Source organism: Struthio camelus, chromosome 2 (genome assembly GCF_040807025.1).
Source record: "Struthio camelus isolate bStrCam1 chromosome 2, bStrCam1.hap1, whole genome shotgun sequence".
NCBI lineage: Eukaryota > Metazoa > Chordata > Aves > Struthioniformes > Struthionidae > Struthio > Struthio camelus.
Genome location: NC_090943.1, coordinates 96,988,794 through 97,000,148, shown reverse-complemented (window position 1 = coordinate 97,000,148; position 11,355 = coordinate 96,988,794). Strand labels below are relative to the sequence as shown.

General features: G+C 42.1%; 1 long non-coding RNA gene across 1 annotated transcript; it reads left to right on the top strand.

The window, feature by feature from the left end:
* The first annotated feature begins 335 nt into the window (after positions 1-335).
* LOC138066189 (uncharacterized) lies at positions 336-6,156 on the top strand. The gene is made up of 3 exons (XR_011139431.1): positions 336-709; positions 3,612-3,805; positions 6,024-6,156. It is a non-coding gene; the product is annotated as an uncharacterized lncRNA (long non-coding RNA).
* The last annotated feature ends 5,199 nt before the right edge of the window (positions 6,157-11,355 follow it).

Genomic DNA, 11,355 nt, shown 5'->3' with positions numbered 1-11,355 from the left:
GAGTTGCCTGAATAGAAAATCAAGCAATGGCTTAGCCTGTATTTCGCCTCTGCATCAGTGCCCATAGCAACACGCAGTGGTAGCCGCATGAACGTGATGTCTTTGCCACTACCAGCTCCTTTCCAGCACAGCAAAGCCATTGGTGATCCCATGGCTACCATATTCACTTCTGTCAAAACTACAAAATATCAAGGTTGGCCTGCTGGGGAGAAGACAGGAGCACACTGGCTGCTTGGCGGTAAGCCTCAGTTCAGCAGCAGCAAACTGCGCGCCAGAGCTGTGCAGTTCCTCGGAGAGCAGTACTGGTAGTTACGCTTATAGAGCAACCGCAGCTTTGTGACTCCGGCAGGGGGAAGGAAAGTCAGTCAGCGTACTATGAATGTCATGCAAAAACGGACCATAAATGGAATATAATAGCAGAGGAAAAGCGTGTTTAAGAAGCCAGGAAACACAGACTCAGATACTTGCTCTGCAATCTGGCATGTGCATCCAGCCTCTGCGCAAGCACCACGTTCCATGGACTGTGTGTCCACAAAAACTTTGCAACTCTTTTTTAGCCAGATGAGATTGTCTTTACGGGGTTTTTCTCTCTTTTCTTTTTTCTTTCTTTTTTTTTAAACTGAACCATCCAATAAGGCCTTTTTCCAGAATGAATACAGTCCTTTAGAACCTGGTAGTATACAGGAGCCATCCGTGCCCTCCGTTACAGGTAAGAAACAATGGGCATTGCAATGAATTTGCTGGCTCCCTTTTGAGCATCCCTCAGATGCTGCATACCAGAGCACATACCCCTTGCAAACTTTGGAAATTATAAATGCAGAGCGGCTGCTCTTGGAAATTGGAAATGGTGTGGCAAGTTGCCAAATGCTGCAGTATCCTGTACTACCGACCTCTTTACTCCTGGTATTTGTTTTCTCCCTCATAACTGAAGCTACTCAGAGATCTAAGGCCAAACTGGGTGAAGTTCTTGTGTCGCAAGGAGTATATCCCTGATATGTTTCCAGATGGGCTGAATTCCTGTCTTCTTATTTTTGGATGCAATTTACTTGCGCAATAAACTATAGGTCGATGAGTTGCATTTCTCCATACCTGACTGAACCCATGATTGAATTTTCAAGTCTGCTGACAGGCACACCATTGTTTTCTAAGTATTTTTGGTTGATTTGTAGAGATGTTTAGAACCTCAAGGACATTCCCTGCCAGATTCTAGCAGTTCTTTTAATAGGATGTGAAATTTTGGAATCAAACTATTTAAGTGTTCCAACAACATAACACGTCTCCAGGTGCCTTGTTCCACAATAAACGTGCATTGTATGGCCTTCTCCCCATACAATGCAGATTAATTTTAACCCTAACAACAGCCTAATGGAAAGAGCGTGCTGCACTCTAAATGCCAAACACTTGCTGAAAGCTTTCCTTTGTTAAGAGTCTCCCAGTTTAGTCACCACCAGCTTCTGAAAAGATTCCACAGAGTTAATGTTTCCATTTCTTTTAATTCGTTAGTAATGATGACACAGCCGTAACACAGCTGTGTTCCAGCTCAAAGGAGTTGAGTGCAAATGTTGCCCAGTGTTCCTCTATCTCTGTTCATTCTTTGGCTCGGAAGTGGGGCTGTACAGCATGTTGCTGTTTGGAGGATATGGTGACATTTTCCTATCTTGGGTGGAAAAGTTCTTTCAGAGGAAGGCTCTTTTTTTTTTTTTTTTTAATTTGACATTTTCTCTGTGAAAAGCTGACCTAATTTTCTCGGAATAATGTAAATGGTTACACACTTGAAACATTCCGCTGGAGAGTTTACAGATAAAGCTGAACTATTTTATGGTTCAATTATTCCAAAGTACAGGGGATCCCTGTTGCATTATTACTTCACGAAGACAGTGTAGTGGGGGCTTCCTAGCTCTCTTCCGTGTAGGTAAGTTAGAATTTGTCAGTAAAAACCTTCACTGCAGCTTTGTTATTGCAAAAGCCATTAGCACTGTTAGTTGTAAAAGACCAATTAAAGATATTATCCCCAACAACTATGTCTGGTATTAGTATTCATACCAGTCTCCTGCCCCTTTCAAGTGAAGAAATTAAACCGTTGATTCTGATGTTAAAAGAGGATAAGGTGGGAAAGGGCCCGAAGTCATTCAGGGACGGGGAAGTGGCAGGCAAAAGGGAGGAAGGAGTGTCTGTGTTTCCAACCAGCGAAGGTTAGCAAGTCGTGGCTGATTGCCAGTGGGCTGTGTGGGGTGATCCCAACTAGATTTTAGAGGCTATCTGCCCAGGTCACAAGGCAACGCTGACAATGTGGCAGGCACAGCGTGTGCAGTCCCTTCCCGCGGCAGTACGAGGTGCCTCCATGCGAGGACGGAGCGTGTCGGCAGAGTTCTCCTTGCAGGAGCTCACAGTCCGGCTGCCTTTGCTGGGCTCAGTCAGGGCATAAACCGCTTCCGGATCCAAGTCTGATCAGCCGAGGCCATTTCAATGGGCTATGCTGTTACTTATGTACTTTGGGAAGGAAAGTGTCATTCCACGTGTCTCCTCTCCTGCTGAAGCTGAGGGACCTACCACCTCATGCAACACACAAAGCCTCCCCAAACCATGATCCCTAGCTAAGAGACTTATAAAGCACCCTGCCAAAAAGACACCATGTGATCTCAGAATGACTCTTCTTCCTACTGCTTGGACTATGGAAGAGGTTCTAGGAGACTGCTGTCATCGTCCAACAAACATACCAATGCAACCTGCTAGATACAGCCATGGTAATTCTTATTTTAGACTAATGGGCATAAGGCACCCCCCACCAAAAGACCTAGGTAGTGTTATTGAACGCAGAATTTATGTATTGTAAGACTAGAGAAAAGAGATCGTCTGACCTAGTCTACTTATTTAGCATGTTCTCTTTGGTGAATTATACTGCAGAATTCACCAAATATTGCTTAGGTACAGTTTTCCGTTGAGCCAAATGAGCACATATTTTAATGAAAAATTTTGGGGGGTAATTGCAGACTTTCTGACATTTCTGGGGTTTTATTCCAAAAGAGTACATTTCTAACTTCACATATTCTGTAGGACAATGTGTTCAACAACATGGACTGTGTAAGCAGTATGCATAGAAATAGATACACCACTATCATCTCTCTCGGTATCTGAATGAGCCTCCTTAAAGGTGGTTCAGATATGTCTACCAGTTCTCCAGGCGAAACTGACTGCTGCAGAGATACAGCTTATATTCTTGAAGGAATTTGTTGTTTATCTGTTGCTGGTGTGTGCTTTCATTTTTGCAAAAAATCTAATTAGGTTCAATGCTTAGGAGTGCTAATGGGCATTACAATCTCCTGGAAATATTACCTTTCATGAAAAGAACAGAAACAAAAATATCAAGGGAAAGGGGAAAGGGGAAAGGGGAAAGGGGAAGGGAAACTACAATTTATGCAGGATAAAATATATAAATAATGGCCACTATGCAAATACCTCTACCTATCTAACAGAGATGGTTATAAAGACAAATTAGTTAATTGCTGCAAAGTGCTTTGAAAATGAAAAGGGATATATAAGAGGTGATTATTATTATTCACAACAATCTGGTAGGTGCAGGCATCTGTCTATTTTGCTTTATCAATCCCCAGAGCTTCCCCAAGACAACATTAGAAGAAAAGGAAAAGACCTGAAATAGGAGAAGAACAATCCCAAAAGGGAGAAGAAAGACCTGTGACATTTGTGGATAATAATAATAATAAGCTACGTATCATATTCAAAAAATACCATCAGGAGTACAGAACAAGAAAGTTACACTGAGGTGCATTTGAACTGATCTTAATGGGTAAGGAGATCACTAACAGTGTGCTGATATTGCTGAATTGACATTGAAAATATTAATGTAAATAACAATATTTTACATTAAGTCCATAGCTGCATTACGAATCAAGTAAGCCAAGCTTGTGTGTGCTATACTTTGACCCTTTTGGTGCTAACCAGAATGTCTGTATTGTATCCAAACTTCCAAAATGATAAAGGGTAAAGTTTTTAATCTCATTACAGGATCTGACATAATTTTGGAATCTAAAACGCTCAAGAATGAGGTAATGAGGTCCATAACTTAGGATAGGACTAAAACACACATTTGTCCCCAGAATGTGTAAAATAGGGTCCAAGCCTTTGAACACTTACCCTATGTGTTAACTCCTCTCATACCAGCAGTCTCACCAAACTCAGGGGAACTAGTTGTGTGCTTATGGCTAAGGACATGCAAAAGTGTTCTTTGCAACCTCAGGACACTGATTTTTAGTATTAGAAAACAAACTAAAGCTACACTGAAGCAAGTTTGTTGATGAGTCTGTGGACTAAAACAGTTTATAGCTGTGGATTTCATAGCTGTAGAATTAGCTCATTTTTCCTTTTTTTTTCCCCTCAATGTAGCAGCTAAGTTATTACTTGCCCTAGCTGTGAATCACTTCAGAACTCATTCCTTAAAGGTACCCAAATTCCCTCAGGTGTATGGGTACAATTCCATTACATCTTATTTCTATTTAATATTAAATTCTTTCCTGGATGTTTAAATAAACCTGTAAATCTTTTTAGGGAACATGGCATAATAGGGAACTAAGAACACGTGCACAGAATGTCACTATCTTGCATACATTCTATCATTAATGATAATTCATGCAGAACCAGCCACTTCACAAGGAGACACTAAACACTTAAATAAAGCTAGGTGCTTCTCTCTGACCTTAATTTGTTTCTGTACTTGAACACTGGATTCCCTTTCAAAAAATAACTATTCTGATAGAGATTATAAACCAATAATAGTCTCTTTCTGGACAACAAACAAAAGCAGATTTTTGAGAGTAAATACTTTCTTGGTGTTTACTCCAGTGAACTATAGGGTAAGAGGTCTCCATCTCGGCAGGTACATGGGTGTTCTGTGATGAGGGAACTAGAGAATGGGACCTCTTGGTTCCCATGCATTTCATGACATTTTCTCCCCTGTCTGTAAAACATGTTTTCTTGCAGCTTCTTGTGACTATTAATTAACTTACAGGGACCAGACAAGTCCTTGAGATTTTCTGTAGTATGATATATATAGTATAGCTTTAATTTAAGTCCCTGGTAGCAGAAATTCCAGCATTTCCTCCTAATGGCTGGTTCATTTCCCCATGTGAAATATTTGAAGATTTTAGTCCAGGTCCTAGGGAAAATGCATCTTTCTTCCGGTTGGCTCTTTTAAGTGAGCCTAGCATTTAGCATGCCAGAGACTAGATGGACCCAGAAACTCAAAAGAGTTTGACTGCAAGCTCATTAAAATCGATGGAAAACCTCCCTCACCTGGGATGGCCTTCGAGGACCAGGAGTGGGGTGCTCCTGCTATTCGGCATCCTCTGCATAGATCGGGGAGATTTCACTGTAGTCTCTCTGAGTGCTACACTTCATTTTTGACAAAATAGCACTTCCATCTGGGTAGAGGCACGATCCAATGTTTTTTCCTTCTGCCTGCCAGAACCTATGAACCATAGATCCACATATACTTTTAATAGCTTGGTATCTCTGTAGAGAAGCTGTAACTTGACCAGAGGAGCAGGAAAAGAAGAGGGGGGAGTGATAGGTTAACTGAAACAAAATTTCCATACTAATACTATTAAAGTTGATATTTTTAGGAGTTCACTCATTCTTCTGAGTGAATGATGAAGATACTAATTGGAGCGGTATGTGATGCACCCCGCCAACAGTAAGTACCATATATAATTTAAGACATACTGAGCTACAAACGCAGAAGTAGAAGGTTTGGAAGTAAATCCAGAAGACTTACCTTAGCTGAAGTGTTTATGTGTTTACCATTACCATAAAAGTTGGATATTAGCTGTTCTGAAAGTATTTCTTCCTTCCACTGCAATTTGTTTTCCCAGTTCAATTAGTTTAGCAGCTTAAGCCCAGAGAATCTAGGGGACTTGGCCAAGTCAGTGGCAAAGGAGGGACACCCAAATCTTAGGCCTGTACTGAGACTATTTTTACATCATTTTTTTCTCTCCTTTTGGAAAAGACAGATATGTGCGTTGTGAGGAACAATTGTAGATGGAAGAATATAAACTGACAAGGGTGGCAGAAAACAACAGAAGAGACAAAACAAGGATTCTTGGATTAAAACAGCCTTTCCATAAAAAATAAAAATCGAAACAGTTCATGGTGCCTTTTGCAGTCCTTTGGTATTACATAGCTGCTGGCGTAAAAAGGAATAAATCTGAAACTGCTTGTCAAGACTCTGGAATATTACTCTAATAACACAGCTACCATAATCTGTTTCATAATCCAAATACACCCATCAAATCAAGAGAATGAAATGGAAGATTTCAGAGTTTATATTGCTAGGTACTGTAGACAATCCATTTGGGTTTTTTTCTCTCCCAGGGATGCAAAGTTGCAATTTGGACAACAGAGGCTGAGACTTTCTGAATACTGGAACAAATGCTTGTAGCTGTGCTTTGTATTTTCCATCTCATTTTTGACTGTGACATAGTCATAGATATCTACTTTTAGGATATAGTAGGTACTGCTTGTCTGCATAGTACTTAATGAGCAGTACAAGCAAAGAGTGTTGTACAGCACAGTGCACTGACATTTGTGTCTCCCTGAGCTTTTCTTCCTAACTCCAAACTATGCACTTTGGATAATGTGTAGATTTTGTGTGTATTAAAAAAATAAATAAATAAACAAACAGAGTGGGGATCAGAGGAGCTAACCAATCCTGATTGACTAACAACTTTAAGAATACTCACTGAGAGAGCAGCATGAACAACATAGGTAAAAAAAAGTCTTGTGTGGCAAGCAAGTCCTCATCTAAAAGCGTTCAGAAACTGGGATAAGCTTGACTAATTTCCTTGCCAACCATAGAAACTGCTTTTGGCTGAGCTGGGTTGCTGAGCCCTGATGTCAGAGCCCAAGTCCTCATCACCTGGGCTCACTGGCTGTGAAGTCCAAGCAATGCACTGCTCTGTTCCTCTGTGTATCCACCTGCAAAGCCTGCACAGTACCTATTTACTTCACAATGACATTATGAGGCTAATTTAATCGCAGCTATAAAGCTCTTCTGGGATAGCTGGAGAAAAGGTGCTGTAAGAGCCATCATGTTCTTCGTTATCATTAGAGGTGGCATTTGATTGCAAGCCGAGTGTTGCGGGAGCCGAATTCAGGCATCAGCTGTGGCTATCGGTGGTAATGACCCAGATGATGAGAGTGGCTGAACAGGGAACAGTTTTGGTGACCTGTAAAATAGCTGCATTAAAAATTCACTCCTGTGCAATCAGGGTTTCATTCAGTGCCTGGAGAAGCCAAAACCTTCTCACATCTCTTTAGGAAGAGGAAATTAATTGATGTTCTTCCTTCAGATGTGCTTTTGCTGAAATAAAGCAAAAGGAAAGAAATCAATGATGCTTCCTGGAGGATTTCATCTGGAGTCTGGAAGGCAGCAAGGGTCACGAGCAATCTTGCTCAACCAGGACATGGTGACCCTTAGTCTTTTCATCCTTCTCACACTCTTCCTGGACAGCAGCACGTGGCCAGCCCCAGCCTCTTGCACAAAGTCTTTAAGGTTACCTTGTGAAACCAGGTGGCCCTCATGCAGCCCAGCTACTCAACATGCTGTCCCCCACCCCACCTTTTCCAGAATATCTTGTGGTGCCTTGTCACACTGCTGTGCAACAACAGCCTCGAGAGCGAGCAAAGCTAAATCTGCGCTCTCCTGAGGAAGCGAGACAGAAAATGTACCTGTGCCTGTGACAGATCCAGTATGGACACAGCTCCTCACTCCCCAGCTTCTTCCCTAGGATCTAACAGAGAGCTTTGTGAATAAATATTTATACTAAACATAGTCAGGAAAGAGACTTCATGATCTGAAATTACACAAATATTTGGGAATCTAAACGCTGTAACTCAAGTGGCACTTAATCTCCAAGTGCAACCAAAAATATATAACTCTTCGGTTCACTAGCAGTGTCAGCTCCCCAAGTGTGGAGCTGAGTAATTTAGGGCAGAGGACAAATAGACAGAGGTCAAGTACAGAGTTTGCTGGGGAGGAAAAAAGCTCCTCTGCCAGCTTCACTGGTGAGTTTTCCTGCCCCAGGCAGGCAAGGGACCCTCCGGGTCACCTTCAGGACAACCCCCATGCCCAGAGGAAAAAATTAACACACACAAAAAAACCAAAAGGCTCCTGCCTGCACAAGCATAGAGAAGAAATGAAGGCCCTCAGAGGCACAAGGTGCTGGAGACATCCCGTGGCAGCAGGAGCTGCCCAACACCTGCCACGAGCAAGGCTCAAATCTGAGAACTACAGCTGTAGCAGAAAGGCGGATTATCACCCATCCAAACCAAATTCAATTATCATATCTATGCTGCTTCTCTATTTCTGTAACTGGAAGGCTATTATTAGGCTCGCTCTCTCCCTCCCTCTCTCTCCCTGTTTTTAATACATCTCTAAGTAATGCTGCTGTAAAACATTCAAAAAAGTAAACATTAGCTTTAGGCCATTTGATTATCAGTTTCCCAGAACGCTCCGTTCTGCCCTGCTTTGCTCCATATTCCTTTATTACCAAAGAAAAAGGAGATGGGCTGAGATGAGTTTAATGAATCCACACTGGAGTGATTCCCCTCGCTGTCACCACTGCTGGCCCTGGCTTTCACTCATGACAGCAAAAAATACCAGCTTACGTTTGGGTGGAAGAGAGGAGAGGGAAAATGTTCCTCTGGAAAACACTGATATTACATCCCCTCCTGTCCTAACTGCTGAAAGATTTCTTCACAGGCTTCTCATCTGCAGCCAGGTTAACAACTAGTCTAATTTCCATGCTAGATTAGCCTCTGAAGAAGTGGGAGGAGATCTGGTGATGAAAGTATCTTTGAACAGGTGAGGGTAACACAGGCTGGGAGGAGGGAACAAGTCCACGGCAGCTGAACGCAGTGAGAAGCAACATCCTAGAAACCTCTTCTGTGCCGGTATCTTTTCTGGTGCCACTTGTTTACTCCATGAAACACATTATTTTTTCCTTGCGATTTCAAGCCGGTGACATGTCATGCCTGCTTACCTTCTGAAGAGCACTGTGCTGTCTGTGGCTGATCCAAACGGCTGACATTTTACTGTGATGAGAAACATATATATTTTGTGGGACACTGCTACGCTTGCATTAAATACATTGAAAAACTTTTGAGCAGGTATTACAACTCAAAGATAGGGTGAAATAAAGTCTGTGAGTGCTTTTTCTGTGTATATGTGAGCTGGAGGAATACAGGAATGAAAACAGTAGGAGTAGCTGAGTTAATTCTTTGGATCAAACAATATGTCTTCCTCACGGCTTTTAAAATGCCCACACATGTATAAAACACTAAAGGCCCAAATCTTCACTCAGTTCTTGAGGCGCTATTATAATATAAGTAATAAATCATAACACTATACCCCGGCTTTAATCTGATGTAATGGGATGGTCTTAGCCTCACAGCTTCCACTTCAAATGCTGCTGGTCGACTTAAATCCCATTCTCCCTACCCCTGGCACAAATCAGAGAATTTCACAGGTAATAAAGCATTTGGAACAAAATATAGAGATTGAAGAGGCAGAGTCTCACTTTTATAGTCTTGGGAATTAGCTAGGAACAAAGAGCTGAACTCTGCCCTCAGTGCTGCAAATTCAACGCTGTTAGCATCTCCCGTTCAAGAAATGCCACCACGAGGTGGCTGGAGCAGAACTGTAAGCCAAGTGTGCTGAGGTCTAGACCATTCATCCACTTCTAGAAACATCCTTCCTTTATTTCTTGCATGTGCATAATTACTGGAATTTGGTTCACTGAATTTGCCCAGATCAGTTAATCCATTACCCCGTGCACACAAGAGGCCCCTGCCTCTTGCAGTGGCTGATACCAAACACTTCAGATAAAAGTAGGTTTGATCTTCTGCTAGCATCCTGCCTCACATATACCAAAATGCCCTTAACCTTTCACTGCAATGGGCAGATCTAGTCGCTGATCTCTGCGACTGTGCAATGAAACTGCGACGCTGGAGATTTAGTGATTCCCAGGTTCATTCTGCTCAATTGCAAATATTGTACAAGCATTGCATCCAGCCTTTTTAAAAATTAATACTTACATCTTACTTTCATCATTCTGTCAATGTAAAGGGACAGAAATGAACCAAGGCTGTTAACTAATGCCTGACGTAGCAGTGAATTCAGACTCATATGAAGAAACAGTTCCTCTCTGCTCTCCTTTTAATATGTGCAACCATAACACTACCTAATATTAATGAGAGTTGCATGACCACAGTTCCACACACCAGAGTAAAAAACCTCCCAGCATATTAAATGGTTACTACAGTATTTGTTACTCTATTCATGTCTATAAGCTAGTATAAAGCATGGGGTTTAGCCGCACGTTATTTGTTGAATAGCGTGAGAGTTGCTTCATTTCCTTTGTCAGCAAAGAGCATGAACAGCGACAGGTGAGGGCTCCCCCTCGTCGTGCGCCTCCTCTCCCTTTCCAAAAGTGGGAATGAGCTGTGTGTAGCCCCCCCCCCCCCCCGGCATGGGCCAGTGTGAGGAAGGACAGGTGGAAAAGGGAGCATCTTGACACCGGTGAAAACTCAGGTGAGGCAAGAGCCAAGCCGTCCAGGTCAGCGGTAGCTTCAGATCGCCCCGAGCAGCTCCTGCGGTCGGGAGCGCTTAGCCCTCTCCTTGCAGCTGACTCCTCTCTCTGATAAACATATGTGCTTCGTCTCACTGTGAAGTGTACAAGTTACCTGCTAACCCGAAAAGGAAAAAGAGAAAAGTAAATGCACCTGACACTGTTGTTTGGCCATTATATTTATCCTTGCCCAGTTTCCTTGCTGAGAGCTACCAGCGATCGTGAAATGGATAATTCTCGGCAATATTTTCTCAGCAGCATTTTATACAGCATGCGAGCTTCTCTTTTCTTGTAGGCAGATGGACAGAGCCTGCAGGATCACATTTACTGGAGAGAAACCAGCTTTGAAAAGTTTCGACAGCCGGCATGGTATCTGGTCCATCTCTATTGAAATGAGTTCATTATCATTCATTTTTTGCCAACTGCCAATCAGTCCTTAAATCACTCTTCAAATCAGGATGTTATAAAGAATCAAAAAAGTCTCTGCAGATATAGTTTCAACACTTGCAGGAATATTTTGGAAGTATTGTTCCAACAGCTGACACTATATAATTAATGTATAAAATTAAGCAAAGAGACAACAGACCTTTTCAGAAATGGCATTTTTTTCATGGTGTGGGTGCATGAAGAAAGCAGCAAAAGATCCCCAATTCCTTCACCTACTCATTTACTAATAAAATATATTTTAGAGGAGACGGCTATTTATTATTCTGAA